The sequence below is a fragment of the Gallinula chloropus genome (assembly GCF_964237585.1).
Source record: "Gallinula chloropus genome assembly, chromosome: 1".
Taxonomy (NCBI): domain Eukaryota; kingdom Metazoa; phylum Chordata; class Aves; order Gruiformes; family Rallidae; genus Gallinula; species Gallinula chloropus.
Window position 1 is genome coordinate 144,810,582 of NC_140085.1, and position 17,743 is coordinate 144,828,324.

The following is a 17,743-nucleotide window of genomic DNA, read 5'->3' on the forward strand; positions in this document are numbered from 1 at the left end:
TCCTGCAGAGCAAAAGCTTATTCAAGTTGCTTTAACATAGCTGCCAGAAGAACTATCATATTGTAGCAACCATAAGACCTGTGTGGCTTTGCCATGTAAGTACTAAGGGAGCTTCTGAGCTAGGTTTTTCCAGGAGATGCTGAAGATGGTGCTGCCATGCCTGATGCAGGTGTGCCTGTCCACGCTGCAGTCATAGCAGCACCTTAACGTAGTTGAAGAGGAAGAGGAAGCCTCATCTCCACTTCCCAACAAATGGCCTGCTTACGTGTTTGTGTGTGCCTCTCAGTCCTGGTCGTAGTTCTCAAGGTTCATGGCCAATGACTGACTTTCTGGGACCATCTGAAACTCCACAAAGGTCGTGAAGCTCCCTAGGCCTAAAGATGCCCTAGCAGAAGAAGAACATTTACAACTTATCTAAAACTGAGAAATGACAAATGGATTCTTTCTGTGGTGACAGCAAGTGAGGGCAGTCACACAGATCAGAAAGTCCCTGGACAGCAGCTGCTACTCAGAATAGTTTTCTGGAGAGGAAGCAAATGCAGCACAAACTAACCATCCTGATACGGTCCATGGCTCAAGAGATAGAAAGTAGGTCACAGAATTTCCCTTGCCCAATTTCCAGATCACAATGACGTGGTAGGAAGACCTGTGTGTTGTTCAGATCCTGGCACTACTATTATTTGATTAGGGTTTTTCTGCTTCTTCAGGAAGTGTCTAAGCTTTCAAATGAAGCTAATACTTGTGGGGGCAGAGGGATAGGAGAGAAGGGGGATTCTCATTTTAAATGCCAAGCTGCTAGTCAAATTTGATTGAAAATCTGAAATCTGTTTCTTCAACTTAATCCCATCGGGTAGGACTGGGGGGATGTGCACTAGGTCAAACTGCAGTAAGTCTTTCTTCTTGTGTAAGCTGAAAGTTGCAAAGCTGTTTATTGCTGTCACAGACATCGTCCTCGTATAAAATGAAATTCTATTTGATGGACATGCACTTTGAATAAAATTTTGACCTAAAATTAGGAGTATGGATGAAGTGATTGAAAGGTATGCTAAAGCAGCTCCTTTCCTGCATCTTTCACCTATAACTAGGACAAGCTTAAATCCAACTTTGAGGTTTGCAGACACCGCCAAAATGTTGTGATGAGTGTCTTTAGCATGCAATTGCCTCTTCAGATTACTCTCTCTCCTCCACCTCCTAGTAAAGTGCTAACTTTACTCAAATACATCTCTCGACTACTTAAAATATTGAAAATTGTAAGATGTTTAAGCACTTATGTTAAAGTATAAAACAGTCATGAAAGCAAGTGCATCCACTACTGCTTCCACCACTACTAGTGGCAATGGAAATATGTTGCTGTAGTAAATTGTACAAATGAATGCATTGAACAATGGTAAATTGTTTCCTTAGAGCTGAAAAGCTGTGGTATTTGTTTCATTCATTGTCCTGTAGAAAGAAATGGGTAAAAGAGATTGAAAAATATAAGCAACCCCCCCCTAATTCTTCCCCTGGCACCCACCAAACCAAGGTCCTGGAGCCACGTGCTAGTCAATTTTCAATATGGAAGTTGAAGCAAGCATCCTGGTGGGCAAAGGTAAATATCCTGCTTTGAGAAATCAATCAGTACATTTTGTTTTGTTTGGTTTGATTTTGGCTTTTATTATCTCTACTAGTTGATCTACCAGGGACAAAACAACATCTGTGCAAAGATTTACTGATTTTTTTCCCTTCCTTTGTGATGTGAATAATGCCAATGATCAGACACTACCTCCATCAGATCTGCGTACTGTGAAGAGAGATCTCCAGAGTCACAGCTGCCTTTCAAACTGTAGTTTAAAATAGATCGACTCATCATATGAGGAGCAGCTGAGGGAGCTGGGGATGTTTAGCCTGGAGAAGAGGAGGTTGAGGGGAGACCTTATCACTGCCTATAACTACCTGAAGGGAGGTTGTAGAGAGGTGGGCGATGGTCTCTTCAGCCAGGTGACAGGAGACAGGACAAGGGGAAATGGCACAAAGCTGTGCCAGGGCAGGGTCAGATTAGATGTTAGGAAAAAAATTCTTCACTGAAAGAGTTGTTGGGACCTGGAACAGGCTGCCCAGGGAGGGGGCAGAGTCACCATCCCTGGATGTGTTTAAAAAAAGGGTAGATGAGGTACTTAGGGATATGGTTTAGCATAGGACGGGAATGGTTGGACTTGATGATCCGACCTTGTGATTCCGTGATTCTGTGACTCAATGGACTCAATGGAGTTCAGAAAGCATGAAAGATTATGTGGGGCTATATCATGACATTTGGAGCAGTAGCAAAACCAAAACAGGTTTGCAAACACCTTCTTTCTCCTTGAATATAATGCCTTGACCTGATAGAAAGGTCTGTGTCCTTCACAAGCCAAACACCGAAACATGAAGGCAACTGAGGAAGAGGAAGACTCCTCTCCAAAGTGCCTATGGCAAGTGAACTCTGTGCACGAAAGCCCAGGTCAGCAAAGCATGTCAGCATGCGTGTAAGACAGACCGCTTCGTTTCAGCAGAGCATTTAAGAATGCCCTTAACTTTAAGTATGTGCTCAGCTGAATCGCTTTGCTGAGTGGGGATTGATGGCTGAATTAAGGCATTAAACATTAATGACAGAGCTGGGAACACAAAATAGTATGTAAATCGGGATGTGCCAGGACTAGAAGAACTGATTCAAACAAAGCTATGAGGGTGTGATTAAGATGTCTTGAAAGATGTGATGCCATTAGAAAGGCTCAGGGTCTGCTCGTTGGAGATGGGGGGTAATCACTGACAATCGCTCCAGTCCTTACACCATCTCAAATCACCTGTTTTTGGAGTGTCTGGTGGGGACACTGGGTGGAAATCCCTTACACACAGTAACCGAAACTCATCCCTGTTGGTACAATGTGAATTCTAGATGTTACCCAGAGCAGCACTGGCTGCTGATCTCCTTTTGACTAGGGTGGAGAATGAGGGCACCATGACAGCATTTCCAGGTGTCTCTGTTCTTTGACTGCTTTTGGTCCTGCCAGGCATGGTGGTGGGGTCTACCTGAGCAGCTCTGTCCCTCTGCTGTGAACACTTCCCACAGGGCTCTGCTGGTTGCCCTGCGTGCTCCCCACCATACACACAGTGCCTTCTGGATGGGGGGTGACTGTGGACCTGAGGACTGCAGTATTCACCATGAGCTGATGTGTTGATGATACCTGCTCTTGACATTTCTCTCTCTCTCTCCATCTTCATGGTGACTCATGAAGATGGAGATAGGGATAGAAGCCTATCTGTCCAGTAGTGGCTGGGGGAATTCTTGCAGGAGAAAGCAACTGCTTCACTTCTGCTTGGCAGAAGATGCTTCTCCAAATGTAAGTAGCATTTTATTGTGCTTCCCCCATTCATTCTTTTTGTGCCTTCTGTTGGTTTTTTTTTTTCTACATCCCAGGTGTATATTGAAGTTAACTTTCTGTTTAATTGGACAATCTATTATGAACAGCCGTGCTATAAACTCCAAAATAAGGATGCTGGTTTTGCATGTTACAGTAATTCAAACAGAAACAAAATGGGTTTTTTCCTTCACTATAGAAGCAGTGATGAGTCACACAGAAAAGCTTAATCTATCTCAGATCAAACAGTGGCTCTAACATTAGCTCCTGGGCCTGATTTGCAGACCACATGCAAACGACCCTTGACTGTATTTGTGCATCAGGAATGTTTACAGAGTGAACCAGTCGGTTTTCAAGGCAGGAATGGCATTAAGGTCAGCTTTGAAATGTGCTCAAGGTAAAGACCAGCTACAAAAGTTTGTGAAAAGAGAGAAAACATCTCCCTCCTTCACCAAAATAAATATAGGCTTTACTGTGAAGAGGTGCTTTCTTTGGTTTTTTTTTGGAGGGGTTGGGTTTTTGGGTTGTTTTTTTTTTTTTTTTTTTCAATTAAAAATGACAGGCAAACATGTTTCATTTAAATAGCTAGATTAAGCAATAATTTTCTTGAAAAAGTTTGTTGAAAGCTTCAGCATAATAAGTTTGACATAACTAAATGACAATGCAGTTAGGAGCTAATCTCATCTGAGAATTACTTTTATTATAACAAATAAAAATCCTGCCTCGGGAGTTCTTTGAGGGTAAAGCAAGTATTGCACGAGTGATGTAGTTTTATCTTCCCACCTTTTGAATGTCTTAGGCCAAAATGGCACATCAAAGAAACACTGTGCAGGTAGTGCCAGAGGTGATGTGATTAAAACCATGCACAGTTGTATAACTGCTCTCCAAATTTCCTATTCGCAAGCCCTACATTCCTATTCTTTTACAAATCTTGGATTATCCTTCAGACTAGAAAATGTAGCAGGAGATGGCACGATTTATGCTCTGCTAATCGTTACATAAATGATATTTTCATGTAACAGTTGCCTCTGAGACTACCAATAAATCTGAGAGAGAAAACAGGCTAACAGACTTAATAAGCATCACCACTGAACCACTGCAGGAATAATGAAACCTGGATGTCCCAGGACCCATCTGAGTCCTTTGGACCCACCAGGACCCTGCTTTGAGCAGGGAGATGGACTACACAACCTCCAGGATCCCCCCACCCCCATCCCACAACCTAATTTATTCCATAATTGCTGCACAGTTTCTTTCTTAATTGCATTTGAAGCATTTGGGACTTGTCTCTGTTTGGCCTTTGTTCAGGCGAGCAGAACATTTGCTGATGTAGCTGCAGCAGCGTGAAGATGCAGCCAAGACAAACTCTGTAAAGTGAAACGGTGTCTTTTTCTTAGGCCCCCTGATGCAGCTGGAACAGACAGAGGTATGGTGGGCCCACTGAGCAGGGTCTGAAGCGAGCGGCAACCACGATGCTGAGTGAAGGCTGGGAACAACTGCTCTGCTGGAGCAAGAGCATGTTTCTTTTTCCCAGCTTAGCAAATTAGATTAGACTGATAGGGTTTAGGATGAGAGGATGCCTTCTACAGCAATTTATACTCTCTGTTTCCACAGGAATAAATTACAAAATCAACCCTTGTGAAACATTTGATAAGAAACCCCCCTCGAAGCAGCTCGTGTGTTTATACACTGACCCCATGGCTCTGCACTGACACGGAGGAGCTCAGGGGGGTTGGTGTATGAGAAGTTGTGGTGGGTCTCTGGGTCAGTTGACATCCTTGATTTATGATTCTGATTTGTGATCCTGATCTTGAACTACACTCCATCATCCCTGACACTTACAAATACATCCCTTACTGCTCAGCATTCCTCAGGTGGCTTACATAAAACACCTCCTTCCATCACTGCAGACTTCTTCCTTTGACTGGCCGTGTGCTATTTGTAACACGGGACCAGCCCTATGCTTGGTGCTGTAGGAGTTTTGCATGAGCAAGGACATACCTACCCTAAATATGTACGTATATATGAATACATACCCTAAATATTCATTTGCATTCAAAAGGGAGCTTCTATTTAACTGTGTTTGTAATCTTTCCATATTTATTTTCTATGAATATGTGCTCACGCCGGCTTTACTTGCATAATACTTGTCTGTGAGAATTCCCATGTGACTTACTCATGGGAAGCAAACGTTTAATTCAAATGTTGGGTCACCAAAGGGCAGTTCAGAATTTTCTATTGACTTCGTTTTCATTGCGTATTCAAGTCAAATGTTACGGTCCTTGCGGATAAAGCAAAGCAGAGCCTGGCAATATTACAGTCAGCGGGACAATTAACATCAACACTCTACTTGTTAATTAAAAAAAACCCCAACTGTATCACTATAGATCAAAAGATGTATGGGGCATGAATTAGCATTGATTTATCTCAGATGATATGTGCCCAGTTCAGAATTTCTGGATTACAGATTCGTAAACAAGATGATCCACAGACCTACAATTATCCACTGAAGTAATTCATTCAGAACTTCATAACAAGCCCATTTCAGACATGAACTGCAGAGCCACGAATGATGCAAGGTAAGATCTGCCCACGACAATCCTGTGACAAGATCCGCGCCTGTGAGGGAGAGATGCAGGATGCGGTTGCTTAGCTACCAGGCAGGAGTCTGCCCGGAGAGCGCGGTGCCTCTGCACTTCACAGTATGGAGATGGGGCTTTGCCCTTTGCTTCTGAATGATGTTCTGAACGTTAGAGCCTAAAACGTGGAACCAGGCAAGTTTAAGGAACAGCTGCTCTGCTATGGCAGCCTCCTTGCAACTGCAGCCAGGGGCAGTGTGACCACCCTTCCAGCACGGAGAATAGATCCACAGGAAATGTGATAACCAAGCTTCATTTTAAGAGGCATTTTAGAGAGTGGACCTCATCTATTTTTCTCTCAAATGCCCTCCTACTGTCCTCAGATAGACAATGGACGGTGCCTCGTCATCTGTTTCAATATTTTCAACGTATTTCTGTTTTATTTTTTAATTATGTTTTCTAATTTTTTTTAAAAAAATCATTAACCTGCAGTAGTTGAAATAAATTTTCTTTTGATAGAAACAGCATTTTAACAAGTTTCTGCTATTTGAAAAAAACCCCAAACAACCCAAAAATCAGTTTGTAAAAGAAAACACACTTTCTATTGCTGCTTTTGAGTTCAGGCTTAGCAACTTCCTGAAGATGTGAAAATGGGAAAAAGCCAGGCTGTGAGGATGGGACATCAGACTAATCTTAAGGCAACCTTTCTGGTTACGTGATGCGGCTCTTCAGAAACTCTCAGCCTACAGTATTCCTCACCCAAGCGACAGAGGTTCAGCCTTGCAGCGCATTTCAAACCTGCAGGAATCTCTACTGTTTCCCCCGAAGGCAGACGTTTTCTTTTGAGAAAATAACTGACTCATGTTTGCTGATTGGGTTTTTTTTCTGTTTGCCAAAGTGAATTTTTACACAACCACGCTTATGACCAAACAATTGCTCTTGTTCCTCACCATAATTCACCTTCTTGTGAAAAAAGACATGTTGGAAATTTCAATCCATACAAAATAATTCCATGCTGAATTTAAAACTTTTTACATTTTGAAGCTTTTAGAACTGACTTCAACAAACTTTTAGGATACAGTTCAAGACAAGTCGAGCATCTTCATCATCCTTGTAATTGTCAACATCAGTAAGTTTAAAATGCCAAGTAGAGAATCCTAACCTGGTTTACAGAAGAAACTTCTTTCCCCAAATGTGCTGCATAGAAAAGAAAACCTACTCAACAATTAAAGATTTTTTTTCTTACTTTTCAGGTGCAGAGGCCAGTAGCTTGTGGGCATATGCCTCACAATTTCAGTGCATTCAGATATGATAAAATATCTCTCACAATTCTGAAATGTTTTTGACAGACGAGGAAAATCCATTGAAGAACCTCAGCTATGCAACTTTCATGGTGAAATGATGATTTTTCTGTCAAGTCCTTTTTTAGGTGATACAGTAAGTCGGGTAATTAGTCATCCATTAGAGTTTCCTATTATTGTGTAGCATAGCTTCCAAATTAAAATTCATAAGCTGTATTATATTCTAAAAATGCAAATGTTCACTTTTCATATATCTTTTAAATTTTCAAATATTATAATGTATTTTCACCGCTGCCTTGAAAATAACCAAACAGACAATGGATTGTTCCCCTTTCAACTATGCAATGGAAAGCTAGAATCAGAAACATTTTCCATCATTTGAAGCCTTTGGGGCCACAAAGAAAAATATTTTAACTCCAAATCTTTAACTGCTTCTTAATTGAGAGAGCTGCTAACATCTTGTTGGGGATGCACAAAGCTTTTGGGTTTGGAAGATAGACAATGTCAACTATGAGCGACTCTTGGAAAACAGCATGACTTAATTTGCCATCATGATCTATACAAACAACCTCAGATAAACTTACATCATACTTTTTTATGCTTCTGCAGCTGTCATCCTGTCTTTTTCCTAATTTTCATGCTTCTTAGCTACAAAACAGATTTCAAACACTTTGTTTGCAGAAGTTACCCTGGAATTTCTACTACCACTTCTATTCATTAGTGTATTTCATGATTCAAATTGTTAGGAAACTTCTGCAGAAACCGCAGTTAGCGCTGTATTGATCTGTGCACAGTCATTTCTTACACCCTGGAAAGTACAGAACATCCTCTTCTCAGTGGCTGCATCTGGTGGTTACCAGATGGCCAGTTACCACCACCATCATGGCCACAGCCTGTGTAGAAATGTAGCTCGACCAAGTGTGGGAACTGCACCTAAGAGGTTAAAAAACCCCAGATGTCCGCTTATCTCTTATGCAAACATTGTGGATGGAGATCTGAAGTGCTGGTGTGAGAAGCAGCCGAAGGAGGGAGTCTTACTGCAGCGGAACGGCCCTGTTTGGCAGTTTCTACATGGAATTTTGAAGGCTGTGGTGCCTGGAGGGAGACCTTTTGCTTCGTTAACTGCATAATGAATACTAAAGTTGACACCCCTAAATACGCTAATAACCAAGAAGCAGCACATGCTAAACGTAAATGTCTGTAGTACTCAACTCTCCGCCCAAATCGTGTTAAACATCACCCCTGGGAGGGAACGGCTAAGATTAGGGTATAAAGGGTATTGAGGAAGCTACCCCTGGCTCAGGGGAGGGAGAAGAAACTGAAGACCCCAAAGAGTCAGCTGATGGGCTGTGCTCCTTCTCCTCCACCCAAGACAGGGACGCCTTCTGGGAAAGCAATTGTGATTTTAGCCTTTTGGTGAGAATACCCATAGTCTTTTGCTAGCATTATAAAGATAATCAGAGCCATATATTAGCACTGTTGCACTAAGTGCATTTATCAACAGCAACCCTGAACTTTTTGTATCTGTCGCTTTAATAAACTTTCTGTTAGTTTCAACTCTGTGAAACTGTCTCAGTGAAAGACCTTGGGGGACTCTGACAGGCAAATGTTGACTCTGGTGTGTGGCTATATCTATAATCTTTTAGACACAAACTGTTGACCAAGCCTGGGACTAAGACTGGACCTAGCTGCAAGTCTTTGAGTAGTTTAGAAACCAAGGGGGTTCTTTCTTTCTGAACCTCATGACTCAATGGGAGGCCCCCCCCCTCAGCCACACACCTGACACCAAGTAAAAATACATAAATAATACATAGATCCAAGCTTACTGTCGGCTTACTTGCCTACACAACACCCATTTCATACCTGAAACTCAGATGCTGTTTTCCATATAGCTAATATTGCCCCATGGGAAATGCCAGGGAAGGACCCCGGCCATAATCTCACTCCCTACCTGCATGAGACCTGGAGGGATGCATCTGCATCCCCTTGTGTTCTTCCCCACTGTGTGGGGAGGAAGGGCAGTCAGAGACCAGCTGGGACGGGTGCCCTGCAGCAGCTGAACAGTGAAGGGACCGTGAGGTCTCTTGCAGGTCTACAGCAGGGAATATTCACCAAATTTTCTTCTGTGACCTTTAGTGCACTCTAATGGGTTATTTAATTTTAACTAGAGATCCAAGTGAGGGGGGGATATGCACCCCACTTTTTCTGGAAGAATCTCCGACCCCTGAAACCCTCAGCCACCTCTTGCCATTCAAATGACTTCTCCTCCATCCTCTTCCCCATCCCATCTTGGGCCTTACTTCAGCTGTCCTCCTTCATTAACAGTTCCCAGCACACAAGCAACGTCATGCAACCAAATTTCATCAAGATGAAGCCTCCTTTCCCACAGGTTGCTGAAGCCTGGCTGGGAATTACCACAACCACCAGCAAGGGTTTTTCTCCTGAGTGACTTATCAATGGTGGGTCACCCTTCTCAGTCGAGACACTGAATCATCACAACAAAACACACTGCAAGTCACCAGCAAAGTTTTTCAGTGTTCTTCCTTATACATCATTTCCTTAGCTGGGTTAAAACTGCACAAGTGATGGCCAGAGTAATGTCACATTTTAACAGGCAAAATCCAAAGCCGTATCTACAGCTCTTACTTCAGGTGAGCCATTTAGTGCAGCCTTAGAAACACATAAAAAGACAGGTTGGTTTGTTTTAATGCTGTGATTAATACTGAAATGCTAACTTCCTTTGGGCTGAATTCTACTTTGAAAATGAGATTCAGCCAAGAGTTACTGTGCTTGGTGTTGCTCTGCACAGATTTGATTGATTGATTCAGTTTTCCTTCTGCTCATGCAAAAATGAATGCAAAAAGACACAACTCCCAAATTAAAGACAGGATTATCATCTTCAGGGAGAAATCAAAGGAATTAGGAAGAACCTCAAACAGGGGATGGATGAACACATTAATGAGAGAGCGGTTAGTATTCGCTCTCTGCTAGTTTGAAAGAAAAGAAGATCATTTAAGAGTGTGTATGACCAAGTTTTTTCAGGCTCCCAAAGCCCAATTTGTTAACTGTTAGTGCACACTAAGAACCCTCAGCCCTTTGATAAAAGTTTGGGAAATAAGATGTGCATGGTGAAATCTTTTGTGTATTTTCATTATAAAACACCTAACAACGTGGATGGATGCTTCTAATACATTTTAAATATCTGGATAAATAATGAGGTGGTGTTGTTTATTAAGTGTAATATCCAGTAAGTAATTTTTCCTTATTAGTAATATTATTACATGCAGCACTTTGCCCTGTCTGTTTTCGTTAGGTGGGTACCCATTCATGTTCTGCCAGTTAACCCTGTTCTTTTGTGTATTTTAATTATAAAACACCTAATAACATGGATGGCTGCTTCTAATACATTTTAAATATCTGGATAAATAACGAGGTGGTGTTGTTTATTAAGTGCAATATCCAGGTTCGGTTAAAACCAGGGAAGTCTGCTCCAGCTCTTAAAGAGAACTTTTCTACAGCACGACACAGATGAAAAAGACTCTCTCAACTCCAGCAGAGATGCCTGAAGCACAAGGAACCATAGAATCATAGGGGTTGGAAGGGACCTCGAGAGATCATTGGGTCCAACCCCCCCTGCCAAAGCAGGTTCCCTAGGACAGGTCACACAGGGAGGCATCCAGATGGGTCTTGAATATCTCCAGAGATGGAGGCTCTACAACCCCCCTGGGCAGCCTGTCCCAGGGCTCTGTCACCCTCACTGTGAAAAAGTTCTTCCGCATGTTGGTGCGGAACTTCCTGTGCTCCAGCTTACAGCCATTGCCCCTTGTCCTGTCCACACAGACCACTGAAAAGGGGCAGGCCATTTCCCCCTGCATCCCATACTTAAGATTTATTAAACATTAATAAGGTCCCCCCTTAGTCTTCTCAAGGCTGAACAGTCCCAGCTCACTCAGCCTTTCCTCATATGGAAGATGCTCCAGGCCTTAATCATCTTTGTAGTCCTTCTCTGGACTCTTTCCAGGACCTGGGAGGTTTTGGAGAGGGGCAGAAATAATCAGCATGTGCAACATCAGAATATTTTGTCTGTTCAGCCCTTCTCATGAATCCCGTTGGTAACTCCATGGAGGACGGTGAGAAGCGATTTGCAGGCTTGTGAGATTTTTACGTTTTTTTCACCTCGGTGTGGTTTAACCACAAACTTTGTGGCTCAGAGAAAAAACAACCCATTTGTGCACTTCCCCAAACCCAATGGTTCATAGGCCTCTGAAGCACGGAGGATGACATGCCTATGCTATGACCAGTTTCAGTGCTTGCCTCATCGGCGGGGCTGCTACTCATCTTGCAAAACCCACGTAACGTCTAATCGCAGCCTGTTCTTACAGTAACTTCTGATAGCCTGACACAACTGGGACTTGACATGTTGTTTTATTTTTTTTAATCAAGCCCTTATAATTGTTCTTTTGTCAGTACACAGAACTCAGCAACTCTTAGAGACTGGGTTTAGCCAGGGTGAGGTCTCAGCAGCATTTGGATCGCCCATATGGAAAGTGAGGTGTCTGGAAAGCCTCATCACCATTAATCTAAGTGTGACTTCATCACTCTACATCAGCATTTAGTGGGGACCCCACCGTGGGTGAAAGTACTAAGCTGAGGAGAAAAAAGGGCCAGGAGAAAATGTACAACAGTAACCCCTTATTAATGAATGAATGAATGCAGACTCACGCATACTTCAGCTATCTGCTTTGATATCCAAATACAATGGAGCTATAGACTAGGCTCAGTATTTGACCTCCAGTATCTTACCGTCAGGGCATTTATTCATCAGCTGGTTTCTTTGGTCTTAGATTGTTTTCCTAATCTGTGCTAAGTAGTGAAGAAGCCTGGTAACCCCTGCTGTGCTGGAGGAGATTGTCCCCGTCCAGTGATGATGGTGTAAGACTGACAAACCTGAGCCTGACGCATTAGCGACATTTCCTGCCAACCCCTCTTCATCAACAGAATCTGCTGCAGTGATGGGATAATGTTTACTTCTGTTTGTCAAGGTGTCCTTTTCAATGGTGGTACAGGAGAGATCTGAGTATATCTGGTCACTCTTGGACTTCTTACATTACATTGTGAAGCACAGGTTATACAGCATGACAAATTGTGGATAGAATTGCTGCTGGAAAAGCCATTTCTAACTGCTTTTCTGCATGTCCCTATCTTCCTTTTATATCATAAATATAATTTATATTATTTTACATCTCTTTCTGCACAGCAGTCATGGCTCAAAGGTTATTTGAAAGGAATGACACTTGACTGCCATTTCGCTTGCTCAAGCCTTTGGCAATCTTGAAATGCAAAGATTTATGGTTTTTTGGCTCTGTTTGTCCCTCAGACTTATATCTCTATCTATATGTATGTATGAAAAGCTAGCTAATTAAAGTGGTGTGAGAGAATCCCCATCCAAAGAACAGTATCTTTAGCTACATTTGTGGCTTCTGTCAACATTTGTCTTTTGAGACCATGGAGGAAAAAACCACAAAGCAAACACAAAATCAAGGAGGGAGCAGGAAGCAATTTTTTTTCCTTATGAACTCAGGCTGACCTTTACTCCTTTGCGTCATGCTGAAAGCCCATCCACCTATAGAACACGATCCTAAAGCTTTGAGTGGGGGAAATAAATGGAGCTAACACGATGCCCTGATGACTCTGTGATCAGTTCTCAGAACTGCCCTTTCCCCTTTAATAGTAGGGATAGTATAAGGATGTGATTTGGGAGTCTCCATAGGACTGGCCCTGATATCCCAGGTTGTAGAAAGAGAAAAGAGCGCTTCCCTTTCAGGTAACAATCTAAAGCTGTTTTAACATCCCCAAATAGGTTCTCCTTCACGCAGCAAACAACGTGCAGACTGTAAGTGGTTACCTGTGCTCGTGCCTTTTGGTGGCAGCTGCGTTGACATGTGCAGGAGCAGATGTGGGAAAAGCCTTGTCACCAGGCTTTAACATTACAAATATTTGAGTATGGATCAAAATATCCGGGGTCTAAATCAGAAAGGTTGCTACCACTTGTCAACAAAGGCAGCTACACCAGGCGCTCACCTGCTGTTATCCAGGCTGCTCGGTACCAAGGTCTGCTGACTTCTGACTCCCTGAGCCCTGCTTGGAACAACACCAACCACTGCTAGGGTTAGCTTTCCACGTGGAAAGGGATGTCATGCGTCTACCTACAGCACGTGAGGGATGAGAGGACCTACTTATCTTACCAAAATCATTGTTTGATGTTCAAGCATTTTCATAGCAAGTTCATGATAGATAATGTATAACCAGGAGTGCTTATAAACAACAAAATCTAGGCTCTTATAAACAGCAAACCATGGACTGCATGGGCACTCACTGTGGTCTCTAGCGTGTTTTATTGAGAGCAGTGTGGTAGTTATGGGCTTTCCAGACACGTACTGTACATCATTGCAACCCTACCATGAGTGACATGCTATCTCTCCTGCCCTTTCTCCAGGGTGAAATTTACACCTGCAGTGTGCTACTTTTGTTTTGGCAGAAGTTTTGGTTTAAATGCATGTGGTGCTGTTTGTGTATGGGAGAAACAGTGAGGCTTAAAACAGAGGTCCTGCACTTGGCTCAAAAGATGTGGGCTTGTACTGCTCATAGTTTTCACCAAAGGATGAAGTTTGTCATTATGAGAGGTTCTCTTTCAAGTGAGGAGCAAAGCTGGATGTCACAGCCTCCACTGAGGAACTTCAGGTGAATTTGGGATGTTGGACACCTGAGTGCTTTGGAAATGAGAGACTTGTGCTGGACTCGACACTAGAAAACTAGCAGGCTGTGCCAGTGAGAAGGGGTGCTGCAGCCTTCTGCACTTGCAGAAATTTCAAAAAGGGCTCATGACTTCTTGCTCACAGACATGGCATTGCTTTAGTCTAGACAAGAGTTGACAAAAACTTCTATAATGGGGAACAAGTCATCATCTATCAGAAATAAAGGGAGAAGTGTCCTGGAACTGGAAGCGGGGTGTGGTAGGAAGCAAGGGCTTGGCATTTGTCAGGAGCCCCTGGAGCTCTTGCAAATGACTGACCCACTGTGCCAGTTGTGGTCTGGTAACTTCAACCAAAGTCTACAGGGAAGTCCATGGAGTTCTTCCCTTCCCATGCTGGTGTAACATGTCCCTAATGTAGGAGTCGTAACTATCTCCATCTGCTCTTCTCATGACTGGGGAACTTGCTGATGGCAATGCTTCTGTTGTAGAGAGTTAGAACTATTTTATGTAAATGTGCCACTGTCCAGTAGTGACAAGTCCCATTTGGTAGTATCCACACACAGAGATAGGTAAAGCTGTGAGGTGCACCAGCTTTTGGGGGAAATGCAATGAATGGAGGGACAAATGGCAAAAGTGTGGTTTCACAGCAATGCAGGGTGGATGCATCTCTCAGGGAACAGTTTACACTACTTTGGTGCAACCAGGACCTTGCTGCTCCCCTAAGTTAGAGTAATGACATCTCACTGCTGACAGTGTCAGCGTGGACTCCCAGAGGAGAGGGAAGGATGTCTGCTCAAAGGAAAGCTGATGGAAACAGATTTATCTAAGCTGGGGTGGCCAGACCATGACTGCTGTGAACAGCCTGCCGCTGCTCCCATGCTGGGCTACATCATACAACAGCCTCCAGGGCTGTGCCAGCGTAAGGCTGTTGAGCACCGACTCCCCAGCTGCAGGAGGAATGCTGCTAGCTGGGGCTGCTTGAAACCTCAACTGTTTCTATCCTATGTCGTGTGCCCAGATCCAGAATGGGACATGATTAGAATCCATCTTCTACGAGATGAGCCTGTACAGCTGACTTCTTTAATTTATTCAAGTGTGAAAATCTCGATGCTCTGCATGAGCTGGCTGGAAAGGATGTCACAAGGGCTGACTGTGCTTCTCTGGGCTTGAAAGCCAAAGGCAAGATGCCTTCTTGCAAGGTTTCTTGCCATCCTTGGTTGTCAGCTGTGCCAGAGATTCACAGTTCTCCTCCAGCACTGGGAAGAAGAGACAGGGAGAAGGACAAAAGCTTTGCAAAACTTCACTACTGCTTCCAGTGGGGCTGTTGGTGTGCAAGGCTGGCTGGTGTTGGCTTCTGTAGCTCCAGAAACCTCCCAGTGAGGTTTCTCTTCCCCTCCTCACTTCCCAGTGAGCGGGGAAGAGAAAAGCTGGTGCTAAAAAGAAGTCACACAAAGCGAGTAAATCAGTAGGAGCCACACGATGCCTCCTGCTAGGGAGGGAAAGCGAGTTTCAGCAGGGTTCTTGTGCCTGGGAGCCATCCTTGAGGAAAAAATTGCATTCACACATCGTATTGGATGTTTTCCACCCAGATTTGTCACTGCACCCATGCGGCGAATCGGCACTACTTGTCGAACACGCACCTCCCCTTCCCCACATGTAAGAAAGGCGATGGATAAGCAATCAAAACTCATGTGGCATACAGAAAAAATCATTAGTTAAGCTGTGCTTTCTGGAGGAACCAAATGATGGTGCAGTTACAGCACGAGGGTGTAATCAAAGGGGCTTAATTGTGGCACTGCCATCTTCAAAGAGAGCTCTTCCAGCTGGGATTGCCACCTCAGTCTCAGCCTGTTATTTCTCCCCCAAAGGAGTGATGATGACTCACAGCACTGCAGGATGCCCAGCCATCCTCTCCTGTGGCCATTAGGTGACATTATTTTGTTCTGATTTTTATCAGGAATAACATCTAGTATTAAAACACGTGTTGAAAACTCTTACTACATTGTTGTTGTTGTTGTTGTTCTGTTTTGAAAGAAATTCATTTCTATAATCCAGGATCAAATCTGGCTAAAAAATTCTGGAATGGAGCTTTTGTGATCAGATTGGTTTGCTGCCAACTGGAACAGAAAAAAAGAAGCAGCATCTTCTTTGTCAAGGGGGTTTAAAGTTGTCACAATCCAAAGTCAAAACTTCCACATGATCTGAAATGACCAAGATTATCCTTACAAAGTAAAGCCTGGTGACGAGAACACTTCAGGAAAGTGATGCCACCAGACAAGATGAATTCAAAAGCGAACACATCATAATTCTTCTTTTATTCTAGATGTCAGCATCTCTCATGAATAAACAAATATCTAACTTGCAGGATGAATAGACTGAGCCCTGCGAGTTCTAAAAATAGGCAGTAATTCAATAAAGGAAAGATTTCTTTTTTTTTAAAATGCACTATTTGGCTGACACTGACATTTGCGCCCCTGCTTCAGCCCCACCACACTTCAGCTCACCTCCCTCCTGGGAGTGCCGTCATGTGTGCTTACCGAAATCAGTGCTGGCCACTGAGATGGTCCAACTTAGCCTTCAAATCATGTAATCAATTGGGCAGGCACAGAGGAGAGGGTGCTAACCTGCAAGGAAGGGGTCAGAGTGAGCCCTGTGCACACATATAACATCATATAACACCCTAACCAGGTGCACAGGTGAGGCTGGTGTTTTGTGGAATTACCCCCTCCTCATGCATTAATTAATTAGATGGTAACAAGGACACTCAAAGGCACTGTTCTTGGTCATGAACACCGATCATTTGTTAAAAAGCCTGGCCTGGGGGTTTAGCCCAGGGTGACTAATGCTCTTCCAAGTGATTTGGAAGCTTCAAGATCTGCTTCCCAGTAGACACCCCACTTCGGAAGGAAAGTGAGTTAATATAATGGGTGTGGGCTGCTCCATCCCAGCTGAATGGTCCCGAGCATTGCTCGTTTCCAAGGACTGTCTGCCTATGTACTTGTTCATCCATCTATGGCCCATACCACATGATTTATGAAGGCAAGATTATCATCCACTGGCCCTCTACAAACTCTCACTGGGGGGTAATCACCTCTGGAGGGGACATGGAGGCCCACAGCAGCCCTGTTAGGCTTAGGTTTGGTCCTTCTTTGGCATCAGGCTGAATTTGGCCCTCAGTCATTGGGCACAATTGCAAGAGAAGCTTCAAAATAATCAGTTCTGGGAGCTGGGAAAAGATCTTCTGGGCAGGGTTTCTGAGTTGTCTGGATGTAGTCAGTACTGCCATCTCTCTTAGTTGGTATTGCTTTTTGCAATGAAACTGCTTTGGGCAGAACTTGTAACTTCTCTGCTTCCTTAGAAAAACAAAAATTGTGCTGATTTGTGTTTTTCTCTCATGCAGGCTGCATTTGTTTGCACACAAGATGTGAGTAATGAAAGAGTCTGTAAAATTCGGTTGGTGAAATTCTATCGGAGTTTGCAAGAAACAAAACAAACACAGAAACAGCCCATCAAGTAAAAACGGCTGATTGATGCAAGAGGCAACACAGATGGAGGTAATGGGGTTTCAAAAGAGGAATTAGGGAAGATCTGAGCTGAGGCTCATAAATCAGCAGCAGTTCAGCTCTGCCAGGAACTGCAGTGGGAAATCCTCTTTACGGGAGATATTTCTGCCTTGTGTTGTGCTCACCCCTGAGAGCTTTGCTGGGGCAACCACGGGGAAGAGCATGTTCTAGT